At 38.2% G+C, this 13,417-nt stretch overlaps 1 protein-coding gene across 2 annotated transcripts in view; it reads left to right on the top strand.

The window, feature by feature from the left end:
* fgf13a (fibroblast growth factor 13a) overlaps window positions 1–13,417 on the top strand; it is a 100,240-nt gene that overhangs the window by 54,841 nt on the left and 31,982 nt on the right. The gene's annotated exons all lie outside the window — the stretch shown is intronic.

The following is a 13,417-nucleotide window of genomic DNA, read 5'->3' as shown; positions in this document are numbered from 1 at the left end:
CTGTAAAACAGCAATTATGCTGAGTCAGGCTTGATTTTTAATAATCTTGTCTTGTTAAATAAATAAATCAAATCAAAAGAAAAAAATTCCTGTATCCGCATCGTGATCCGGAACATCACCAACATTTAAAGGTGTGTTCCTTGGCCCAGTACCCACATGTGGTAAAAATATCATGACAATCCGTCCACAAGTTTTTGAGTAATGTTGTCCACAGACAGAACGACAGACAGACAGACGGACGGACAGACGGACAGACGGACAGACAGACAGACGTGACCGAAAACATTACCTCGCCCTTGGCAGAGGTTATAAAAATACTTGAGTGACACAATAATGACATTTATGCCAGTTCCAGTTCATTTAAATATGTTTCTGATAGCTATTTCTAATGATTAAAAGTCTCTAATAATAAATCAATAAATATACAAGCTCCAACTAGTCTCAGCTTGTTTTTTTACAAGTTGTGCTTCTGTTTAAGTTAAGTAAGCTTTCTTATAAATTACTCGTGACATGCCCCTTACCTCTAACTATCTCCTGCATCTAAACTCAAACACACCCTAATTTGGTTGTTTTGGCATTAGTTTCCTGTGAACCATGCTAGGCAGTAAAGTCATTATGCGTGAGTGAAATGTAATTCCCCTGCATGCATACAAGCAACCAGAGGGGACTGACCTGTGCACTGGACTGAGTAAACAACACAAAGGCATTGCATCTATGTGGCTTTGCTGGATCTCAGCTGTCCAAAGCACACAATCAGAATTGACTGTGGTGCAGTCAGCCATGCATTAATGTGGGTGTCTCTGCCATATGTTCTCTCAGAAGCTCCCACCTGCTCTCACTACGTTCTGCTGTCGAATAGTTTTGCTTAAAACCACGTTAGGCCYGTAACTCTCAGAAGTCTTATTTTAGTTTGACTTGCGTGTTTATTCTGATCTCTTCTCGCCTCCTCTCATTCACACAAATTTCTCAGAGAAAGTGCAGCAGGGCAATACCACAGAAGTCTGTGCTTTCTCAACTCATCATTAAATAAAAACTGGTTAGCATATGTATGAGCATGTTGCTCTATTTATCAGATTTGTACACAATGAAGAAATATTAACTATCTTAGCACATTAAGGTTTAAATTGGTTCACTCATTTTTGCATTATTGTGTTTTATTTTTGAAGAATTACACATCAGTTTGAACTGCGTGGAGTGTTGGACGTGTGTATGCACTTTGTAGTTCAATTCTCGTGGGCAAAATTTCACAATTACTTCCTAATTCACTGTCAGGAGATCTATTTAAAAAACATGTGCATTTCCTAATTCCCTGCCTTAATTCATTGACAGCAGTCTGTTTCCCACTCATGTCCTCTTAGAAGAAAAGAGCAAAAAGTCAAATTATTGCTTCAAATGGTTTCCAAAGAGTTAGTATGATAAAGTGAGAAACACAGACAGCAGCTGCATGTCTCTCATTTGTTATCGCATTGTGACTGCTCCCTCCGTGAAGTGATAAATACTTGGCAAGAGCTTTGGCTCAGCAGTGTTGGTGTGTGTTTGAGCAGGAAGTTACAGTCCTTAGATGTATGTTCAGGATGATGTAATGGGTCACAAGCAGACAGTGAGCCAGTCCTTCAGCGGTACTGATTCAGAACAGGCCAGCATCACGCAACTCCCACATCTAATCTGTGCTCCTGACTGCCAAAGCAGTGGTTTATATGTCATAATCTCCTCATAGTGTCGCCTCAAATGCAAACATGCACACACTGACCTGAGATCATGCRTGCGTTATTCTTTCAGATTAGACACTGGTTTGTTTCTTTCCATCTGTTGTACGAATTTGTCTCAGTGGCTCTGAGACACACCTGCTACGCTGATGAACCCAACATTTTGTGACTGGAACGTTTGTGAACAGACTAAGCTGCAGACAGCTGTGCTGCTCGGGGGCCACGGTCTTAGTAATATGATACAACCTCAGTGCATTCACACTCATCCCTCGGTTAAAAGGCTCAGTTCATGCATTCAATCATTTCAACTTCCCACAAACTTCATTTTTCAACAGGAGCTGCAGGAAAGTTTAAAAAGTGATGGCAGTTCTTATTATAGAGTTCATTTCAGAACCACATCCCAACTGACTGACATCTACAGACAGCTGCACTTCATCCATGTGCACCATGAATCACTCTCATCTTCACACTTACATCACTTTGCTTGTTTGCAAAAAAAGCCTCTCGTCCCTTTCAGCCCTGGTTTCACTGTTTCCTTCATTAAATGTACCTCTATTCTAAACTTTAGTTATCTTTCTAATCAGGTTTATAGGAGTGGTCCAGATTTACCTCAAAAGAAGAAATGTCCCTATGATGGTTTTGGCCCACCTATGAGAAAAATGATAAAGAAAATACACTGTAAAAAATAAAATGTTGGATTTACTTAATCATGTTACGTTACCTGGTTCCACTTAACTGAGTTGAGTAAATTCAAAGCAATATACCAGTTTTTTAACCAAAGAACATGAGTATATTGCTTTGAATTTACTCAACTCAGTTAAGTGGAACCAGGTAACATAACATGGTTAAGTAAATCCAACATTTCATTTTTAGAGTGTAGCTGGATAGGTCGGAATTAAAGTGAAGAAAAATATTTACGACAGCAGAACTGTTCTGTAGTCTTTTCTAAAAATATTACTTGAGTAAAAGTCTTAAAGTATCCAATATTTTTGTACTTAACTATCAAAAGTAAATTTCTAGCACAAAATCTACTTAAGTATTAAAAGTAAAAAGTACTGAGTAAAAGTGAGCAGTTAGATTTTCCAAAATGACATTTGTTGGAAGGTGACTTCTCCAAATTGGCGTGCAGCTGTGATGGGTTGTGTACAAGCTAATAGGGTGTCAGATTGGTATATATTTATACTTCTCATCCAACCAAAATTAAATTCACTCTATCCAGGAGACATAATTTATCAGAATAGTATTTTTTTAAGTAATAACAACTCAGAATAAAATAGGAGTGACTTTCTACTTCTTACCGTTGTAAAAAATGCAGTGAGTAGAAAGTACAGATAGTTGTGTAAAAATGTAATGAGTAAAAGTAAAAAGTAGGCTGAAAAATAATTGCTCAAGTAAAGTACAGATAACCAAAATTTCTACTTAAGTACAGTAACAAAGTATTTGTACTTAGTTACTTTACAACTCTGATGATAATATATTATATTATTATAACTAAACAATTCTGAATTTCTCAATGGATTTAAAAAAACAACAGGACAAGGCTGGACATAATTTCAGATCTCTGAGGAGATCCTGCATGACAAAATGTCATTAATTAACCACAGGAGCRAGAGGTTACTGAAAAGGTTTTGTCAATCATTCCAATATAATATAAATACTGTTTACATCAGTTGGACTTGAAATGTATTTTATGTTTCTAAACTGCGTTTTCTCCTAATCAATTCCTCAAACTCTGTGAAACTCATTTTGTTACTCATTACAAAGAACAAAGAGTAATTAAAGAACAATCTCACACTGGTAACTCACACACACTCATTGAGCTTCACATTCATGAGCTTTTCAACAGGAGGCCAAACTCTTACGTATTCTGCTGGTTTTAGTGCCAGAGTTGCTTCGTTTTGGCTGATTCTCTGAACGGGACACGTTGTTCGAGTGGCTTTTGCTGACTGGAGCAAAATGGAGCAGAGAGACCCTTTAAAGCGCTGTCTGGTGGCGACCACAGCCAGTGTTTTCCCGGCCTTTAGACGACGATGAACACCGCTGCTCTTTGTGTTTCCCCGGCAGCTGTATGAACTGTCAGCTGCGGACACAGCATATGTTTTCGCAGACTGTGTTTTCCGGGGAACGCAGCACGCACAACTGTGCAGGTGGTTGTGTGTTTCTGCAGCAGCTGTGTGTGAAACCAGGCCTGCAGCCAGTCATGTACATTCCCCAGCAGCTGCGCTCCAGATGATAGGAGAGCGGGAACAAAAAGAAAAAAAAACACTAATAAAAATTATTAGAAACTTACAACTTAGGTTACAATGTCACCTAGACAAAACAATGAAACGTTGCTCTTTATAATAGTTTTGACACAAAACACAGCTGCTTGTGATTCAAATAAAAAAAAACAGTTGAAAGGAAAATAATTAGAAGACCTCTGTTAATTTGACTTTTCTCTAAACAAACTAAATTGTTCTTTAAAGTAGTTTAACAAGCTTGAATATCTTTTTTAGCTGAAAGGAACTTTTACTGTTTTCAGCCTAAAAGAATGGAGTTGTGCATGAGAGGCTTAGGGCCACTGCAAAAAAAAAAATAAAATAAAAAAGACTTTGATCTCAGAATTCTGACATTGTTTCTCAGAATTTGTACAATTATGGCAATTGGAAATAGAAATAAATATTGACAACATATAAATATAGTAATAAGATACATATTTGACAATAGGAAATAAAAGAAGAATTCTGAAATTAATCTCATAATCCTGACTTTTTTTCTCAGAATTATGAGATTAATTTCAGAATTCTTCTTTTCTTTTCTTTCTTTTTTTCCCCCAGTGGCCCCTAATCCTGTTTTGCAAAAGTGACATTGACAACAAATAAAATTTCACCAAATGGCATTATTAAAATGTCATATTTTAGCAGTTTTCTAAGTAATAATTAAATAAAAAAATCAAGGCAATTCCTTGAAGCTTCTTCTGGGCTTTAGCCTTTTTTTCCATGCCTCATCCACTCAGTTCATTTCCTTCAACTTGTTCTATTTCCAACAGCGATCTATACCGTCATTATGCTTCATCTGATTTTTCTGTGTGCTGACTTCACTGAACACTGGGAATAGGTTGTAAAACTGGAATATGTTGTGTTCGGTTGGGAACATGACCTATTTCTGCACCCACTCCCATCAGTTGACTCATGTCTCCTGTGGTGTCATTTCCTGCGTCGCTGATTTGTTCCACGTAACGCTTCAGCTGAAATAGTCGATGCCCGTCTGAAACCGTGCAATCACGCTGGCGTTTTCACACACGTTCAGACCATTCTGCAAACAATCATTTTAATGTATAGTGATTTTTTTAAAGCAGACATTTATGACGTTCACGCTAACGTTGAAGAGGATTTCTGCAGAGGGGATCTGCGTCACAGCGTTACTCCGTCCTGCAGCCGTGCAGAAAAATGGAGCAGTGATCGTCGAGGACACTCCATTGCAACAAGAAATCCGTAACGTGTGRCCAGACTAAATTTAGCTTCATTAATGATCACATTCAGTTTGCAGCACTGAATATTAGACCTCATTGCGTAACATTCTCAGTTATGATGAGGACTGGGTTGTTCTAACTGAATATAGCTTATTGGCAAAAAAAATCACTACTCCTCCTGTTCAAATGTTGTCAAATTTGACCACTTTAACACAACTGAAAGAGTCTGCATAAAGCATCCTTTGCTAATACTGGATTTCTGATGCCAGAACCTGACAATTGCATCTCTGTTCACCTTACTTTAAGACCAAAAGTAAACAGAAGGAAAGCTTTGCTTGAAGGTCCAAGTGAATTCCCTCACAGTTTGACTTCCTCCCAACCCTCGTTTAACACTTGTGATCTTTACAGTTTTGCTCCCATTTCGCCTTTAGTTTAGGTCAGCAGTTTTATAAAGCGAGGGCTGGAGAAAGACTATGCTAAGCAAAATTTATGTTTGTGCTCTTCTTTTGTCTCTTTTAAAACAATGCTTAAAATCACGGGGGTGTAACAGGATGCTTCTTACGCCTTCCCTTGATGTGTCACACAGGAGAAAATATGCAACACAGTATCTTTTCATTTCATGTTTTCTTGGAGAAATAATGGTCCTACAAGGTAATTAGATTTTATTTTAGGGCTGGAAGTCATCGTCTAATTGGTTGGTTGGAAAAGGAAACACTCCTAAAACTTAATTCTGTAATTTATATATTTATTTATGTGTGGTGCCAAAAAGCCTTATTGCAACATAAGTATATGATCAAGTCTTTGTGACAAATCAACATTTCCTTGTTTAACTTTTTCCTTGACCATCTCATGTTTTCTAAGTTAAGTGTTAGAAAGTAAAGGTTTGTTTTTGGACTGCACAGCTGTATTTCTGCACCTTCTCTCCTTATCTGGGTCACTCCTGTTGTGCAGGAAAAGGCAGACATGTTCTGTATTTATACATACATGTTACTTTCATAAAAAAGGCTTGTGTTTTTGTGTATCTGTGTGGCTAATCTGTAATATGCGTATGCAGCAGAAATTATATACTCTGTTCTACATTATTTGAACCCATTCTGTCTTAAATGGCAGCTTGATTCAGAACGATGCTGATAATCCAACCTACACTGCAAAAACTGTCCATCTTACCAAGTTTTAAAATCTTATATCCAGCCAAAAAGTCTTTTTGATCTTGTTTTGAGACTGATTTACTAAACAAGAACTGATTGTATAAGAATAATAATCTTGTTTTAAGAATGTGTAAGATTATTTGTCTTATTAGTCTGAAAATTTGACTCAAATTAAGTCAAAGATTTCTGCTAGTGGAGTAAGAAATTTTACTTGGTAAGATTCTTGAAATAAGAAAAAATTGAGTCAAATCAAGTATTTCAAGAAGTAAAAATTTCTTACTCTATTGGCAGAAATCTTTGACTTAATTTGAGTCAAATTTTCAGGCAGGATAAATAATCTGACACATTCTGAAAACAAGATTATTATTCTTACACAATCAGTTCTTGTTTAATAAATCAGTCTCAAAACAAGATCAGAAAGACTTTTTGGCTGGATATAAGATTTTAAAACTTGGTTAGGTGGACAGTTTTTGCAGTGTAAAATCAGGGGTTGTGTTGTTTTAAACAGAACTTTTCACTTGCTTCAAAAGTGTTGTTCTGTTTTGTTTTGCACGTTTTGTTTTTAAACTGATATCATACCCAAGCTTTAGTTTTATGAAGGCTAATACAATTTATTATATTATAGCAGTCCTTCATTTTCCATACAGAGCAACTGTTTGCACAGGCTTTTAACAACCCCTGTTTGACTCAATCCCCAGCGGAAGCTGAGAACTGCAGGGTCATGTAATACAACCACGCGCTGATATTATATTCCAATTGTATCCATCCCCCCCCCCCCCCCCCCACACACACACACACACACACCAATGATCACAGTGAATGAATAAACAATCTGGACAGAAAATGACAATGACTGAGTCACTTTTTATGGATTTTCAGCTCAAGTCTGATTCGATAGTAGCTGAGAGTCCTCTTCAATGATGCGCCAATTATTAACAAGCCTTACAATATACTGTCGCATGCGATTGTGCATATCATATTGAATGTTTGACCAAAAATAGCTACAACTCCCTCTGCTGTCACCCACCATAAGATAATCTTTGAATCTCTGCCATGAAACATGAGCGATGCACACACCCTCAAGGATGGCAAGGCCTTTAATTTGTATTAAAGGATTCAACTCAAATGTTCTTAAATGTTCTGTAAGGTCTGCAGGAGCTTTGATATCAGAAGAGGAAAACTGTATCATTTGGTTAAAGCAGCAGAAAACCAGGGAGCTTCAGTAGCCTCTAGTTTTGCATTTAGCGCTCGAGGTAACAACAGCACACTTAGTGATTCCAAGCAGGCTGCTGTCTGAACTCCGGCCATTTCACACACCGCTTGGTGTTTCTGATTGGGATTTTTCCACGTCATTACAGCCTGAGAACTGATACACACATAAACGTGCACTCGCGCAAACACTCCCTGGCACACCAAGACCGAGGGCTCATTATGTGAAGGCCCAGAGTACGTTTCCCAGAGAAAAGATCAGCTTTGTTTGCAGTTAAATTAGTGGGTTACAACAAGTCAACAAGTGTGCATTTTTGTGTTTAAGTACCACACAGGGATGTAAGAGGCACATCGGTCCAAAACAGCAGTGTCTCAAGAATGCTGCATGTTGAACACGTTGCTCAGTGCAGTAATTAGATTTGCAGACGTTTTATAAATGAGTGTCATAGTGATTTTTTGTTTTTAACTCAAGAAAATGAAAGCAAAATGATAACTGTAATAGTTTTGGTTGTTTTTGATTATTTAGGGTTTGTACAGTAAAAAGCTGTCCTGTCTTAATTTATAAAGCTCTCTTGTTCAGTTGGTTTGTGTTTCAGATTTGGTAAACAATCAGTTTCGGTGTGTTGGTGTAAACTCTCAGTCATCCAGGACATGATGAATCCAAAAGAACAGATTTCTATTTGTCACACAAATAGACAGAGAAAACTCTGTGTTTTTAACTCTTTAAAATGTCATTAATGTCCCGATGCATCTCAGTAATCCAGGTAGAAAAAAATCAAAAAGAAAAAATAAGTAGGTCCTCTGGATGGGTTCTTCTTTAGTGAAACATTTCATCTCTCCTCCAAGAGACTTCTTCAGTCTGATGAGTTTCAGGTGAACTCAGCCTTATAAGCACTGCCTCCACGTGGACAAACAGGTTAGTCACATGCAAAAGAGGACCATCGAGGCTTGATTAGTTCTATTGTTCATAAAGAGTCACGTGCCCCATCACCTGACCGGTGTTGTGTTATGTGTATGCAGTGAATGCAAGTGGGGGTTTAAGGTCCCCTTGTTTTTGTTCCTCTTTCCCTTTCATTAATGTCACACAAAAATTATTTTGCACACATAGAAATGTGTTTTATTTTAAAAGAATGCAGAAGTCTCACTATTGTTTTTACAACTGTTTACTTGATGCCACGAGCAAAATGAAAATGTAAAGTGAGGCAAGGCGCAGACTGACAAAACTTTGAGTTTTGTTGCTGATTAGTTGAATCTGATGGGATTAAATTTGTTCCAGAAAAACAAAAACAGAACAAAATATTTTACAGCTCAGAGGTATAAATCAATGTGTGTGTGTGTGTGATTTCAGACAAAAAATAAAATAAAATCATCTCGAATATTTAGTTTGATCATGAAAATCTGTAACAAAAACCTTCTTTTTTTCCCTTTTGGCTCATTAGCTGTTATTTGATCTCAAAATTCAGATCATCCTGAAAAACCCTCAAGAAGAACGGACGAGACTTAGATGTCCTCTGATTTCAGTCTGCTGACTCCTTCCTCTCTCAGACACAGCTCTCTGTGGTTTGAGAAAAAAAAAAGAAACAGGTCACAGAATTAAAATCACACAAGCTCCTTCCTCTGCATTTGTTTTGTTCTATAAAACCCAACCCCCAATCACAGAGTGCACATGCTCGCTCCACGTCTATCTTTCACACACACACATGCACACACCCTACTCACTCACACACACACACACCCTCTTTCGTATGAGCGGTATCCATGGGAACGCGTGGTATCACCATGGCGCTGGTGGCCGAGCATGCTCCAAGCCGCTGCTGTGGTGGATTTGCTGGATGTGCTGCACACAAAGAGGCAGCCGGCAGACTGCTGTCAAAGGGCTAAATGAATAAAGCGTCAACCTTTTCAGCTCATAAGAGATATGTTTTTGGCTTCACTTAATCCTTCATTCTGTAGCAAAAGGTTGAAAAATCCTGTTATTGCAGTTAGGAATCATCCATAGCTAGTAATTTAATTTGACATTAAATATTATGATACAGTGAGTGAGGGAATCCTTGAACGCAGCTTTGCCCCCTATTAAAGGTTAACCAGCTTTTCATTGTGTTCTTGCTAAAATGAGGAATTAATTAAATCTGAGTGTTATCATGACAGCTTTGAGTTATTAACAAGAGGAAATTGCCTTATTGTGGTGTTCTATTAAATAATGCAAAGGTTAACGCATTGCTCAACCTTGGCAGGCTCTGTGTTCTTCCTCCCTGATGCTCTACCCTCTAGTGGCCAGAGATGGAAGTGAAGCCCGGTTGGTGATTGAAGTGCGATGGTTGCAGCACAGTCAGGTGGGCCGCAAGCTGAGAGCTGGTTTGCACAGTTAGACTGAGGCAATTAATGAAAAGTCAATGCTGGGTTTGATCTTTTTCCAAGCGTGTTGACAGCTTTTTCTAAGATTAAATCATTTAGCAAAACATTGGAACAGTGGAGAAAACAAAAATAATTTATTAGTCAATAAAATCCTGCTTAGCTTTCATAAAAGCTTCAAATTTACTTATTAGTATTTTTTTTTAGTTGTAAAATGTATTCTGTCAGGGGTGTTGACTTTATTTTTTATTTTCCCACAGTGTGTGAGTACAGTACAGGGAAGGAGCCCCCCGGGAGGCCACAGACTAGCATTCTGGGGCATTACAGTAATTAATGACACGTTGCTGCAAAAGCAACACACAGAGCACGTGTAGGCATTTTCTGTCTTTGAGCGTGTTCAAGTGTTTTACAGTCGGCTTACTGAGGCCACTTATTCGCTTCGGTCTTTTAAAAATATGCTATTTTTGTTTTACAGTATCTTTGATGTGACTTACCTGCACTGTTGTTGTTAAAATTGTCAAAACTTAAAATGAATTAAAATAGTCATCTTGTGAAAGACAAATACAAAAGAGGCTGAGCTATAAATTCTTCTGAAAGTCCTGCACACAAACTTCTGACAGAATCAGGCTGAAAGACATCCAGATTATTATCGTGCATTTTATTATTATCTGTTCCATTTGTGTCATTGTGCACTGTTTGCTTTTCTTTGAAGCTTTTTGTGTATAAAAACACCAACACTTTTTTTTATTTTTTCACATCATTTTTGTCTTTTGTTTGCATCAGTGTTGTAGAGAACAGCCTGACTCATCACTTCTGTGTGTCAAAACCAATCATTCTCCTGAAAGGTCACACTTTCTGCTTGAGTGATGGTCTGAGTTTCTTTTTCTTTTTTTTATTGTTTATTTGCACAGGAAAAAGTGTTAAGTATAATATGAACACTGTAACATTTCATGTTGTAGAATTCCACGTGTTAAATTTTCCCACAGGAAAATCTGTTTTACAAAAAGGTACCTTACAGTTCTTGCTGGATGCACCACAAGTTCCTAAACCTCGAGATCGAAGAGGAACCAGGTCACTTAGAACCAGAGGAGCCTGGCCTTTCAAACATTTAAAAATGATTGATACATTACAATATTTAGTAAAGTTGTCCAAGTTCATCTTATTCAGTTTTTAATTAAATCAAACGGGTGTTTCTCTCCAAATGTTGAATCGCTTGGTTATAAATCATCTTTAAAGGCCTGAGGGAAGCTTAAAATGAAAGAACATAACTAATTAGTCTAAACATATAGGTTTGCTTTCACAACTCTGTTCACTTTTTAACAAGTTTTTTTTCAGATGTCGTTGACCCTTTCTTATTTAAATAAGAGCTACTTATCACAAACCATTAAAAAAAAGCAAATGGAAACATATTTTTATTTGCATTTAAAATAAGACATGACTTTACAAACCATGGAATTTATGTAACATAGTAGATTATGGGTATGATAGATTGCAATCCTGAGAATATGTGTTTGTTTCGACTCATAACAGTTTAGTAACAGTATCATAATAGGGATATTGTAACCTGATTTAAAGTAAAGTAGTATTTAATTATGTTTTCACAAAGTATTGCAGTGCAGCCATTTGCTGACACAATATCTCATGAATTACCATGAGACCAGTTGACCTCAAACACAACTTTTGCATCTGAGTCGCCCACTTGACCTTTACTCAAATGTGATTCACGTGTGCAGGAACTTGAACGCATCATTTTTCAGCTTTTTGTTGCATCGTTTCATTGTCCAAACAGGGCAGAAAAAGAACTTTAAAGCACCAAATTAAACTTGACAGAATACTGACTRAAGTTATTTTTGTACAAAAATAAATTAATAAATGGATGAATCTGCACCATCTAACACATTACTTTGACAGCAGGGGCTGTATTTACACTTTGAAGTATTTCTGTCACCACAAAAACACACACACACACACACACACACACACACACACACACACACACACACACACACACACACACACACACACACCCCCTGCATCTGTTGTTCCCACGCTGACTCTCCGGCACACTCACCGAGCAGCCCACAGAGTTTTGTCAATATCTCTGGCTAGACTGGGCAGCAGTAAAGCCTGGTGCTTATCTGGTGGCTCCACACCCACACACACACACACACACACACACACACACACACACACACCGCTTCATTGTAAAATGACCATCCTGTGTTTGTGGTGGACAATAACATGTCAATTCATCCAAACTGGGGCTCCGGCATTCTTATTAACTCAGCTCACTGCCGATTGTCTCGTACAGTAAATTCTGACAGTCACCTGGGATCTCAGTTGACCAAGTAATCCTCAGGCTGGTCGAGTGAGTGAAGGGTTTGTCAGTTTCGATGGCGGTGCGGTGTCAAAAAGAATAAAACCTGATTGTTGGAGCAAATCCCTGGGTGACACCGGTGCTAAGCATTTTTTTGTGGCTGTCTTAAACCTGCTCTCACAGAATATTTGTCAGTGTGAAAAGAGAAGAAAACGAGCAGAATGAAGGGGAAAATGACTGATTACTGATAGTCAGGGTCAAAATGTCTGAAACCTTGGACTAAGATCTGTGAGATGAGGCAGGATTAGGTGCTGCAGACATTAGGAGTGAGAGGTAAAATCTATTACATCATGGATGTGTAAGATTCTGAATTGATTTTCAGGTGTCAAAAAAATAGTTTTTAAGGTTAATTTGTGCTGCCATTTTAAGCCAGAGTAGTTGGCACAATTTGTCCCAGAAGAGTTACCGTAGCTTCCTGTAGTTAGTAGAAATGTGTTGGAGTAATTTTTTTACGTATTTCTGAACATTGAATCATTTCTAACTGTAAGTAATAGTTTAAGTGATCAAAACCTGATTGTTTTCAGTTTTGGAACACAATGTTAATCACGTTAGCTTTTCTTTGGTGTTTTTAATGTTAAGTTAGCATCCGTGCTAATTATTAGTCAGTAGTCTGGAATTAATGTAGCCTGGTTCAAACCAGACCCTGGCTGTGTCCAAAATGGCAGGACGGGTCCTCCGGAGGACGCGGCGCTGTGACGTATGCGGCCGACAAATTCGACCTTCAGAGGACCCGTCCTGCCATTTTGGACACAGCCCCTGTCCTTCACTTTGCTTCGTACAAGGGTCTGGACTTGCTGCATAGACAATCGTTTCTTGCAGGAGGCGTGGCCTCTGCTGAAGCATGTATGTGTTGTCGCTGTGACGAAGGCTAAGCTAAGAAGCTAAGCGGAAATCTCGTGCTGTAAACAACCCTACTGAGAAGAGAAATACACCGAGCCGAACGAGACGACTGTAAATGAGAGCTGCTTAGGGCTACACCGATTAGTTAAAATAATCGATGGCGTCGATTATGTAAATTTGTCGGCGCAGATTTTTTATTATCGATTCGCTGTATTACATAACCACCATGTGAATGTTCATGCAATGCATCATTGCGACCGTATTGGCATAAGAGTGGTGAGTTTTCCATGCTTGTCCTGAACGCAGCATCGCGCAAGCTAGCGTAATGGCGTCA

Source organism: Austrofundulus limnaeus, unplaced genomic scaffold (assembly GCF_001266775.1).
Source record: "Austrofundulus limnaeus strain Quisiro unplaced genomic scaffold, Austrofundulus_limnaeus-1.0 Scaffold1, whole genome shotgun sequence".
Classification (NCBI taxonomy): Eukaryota; Metazoa; Chordata; class Actinopteri; order Cyprinodontiformes; family Rivulidae; genus Austrofundulus; species Austrofundulus limnaeus.
This window is presented reverse-complemented; position numbering and strand designations above follow the sequence as displayed.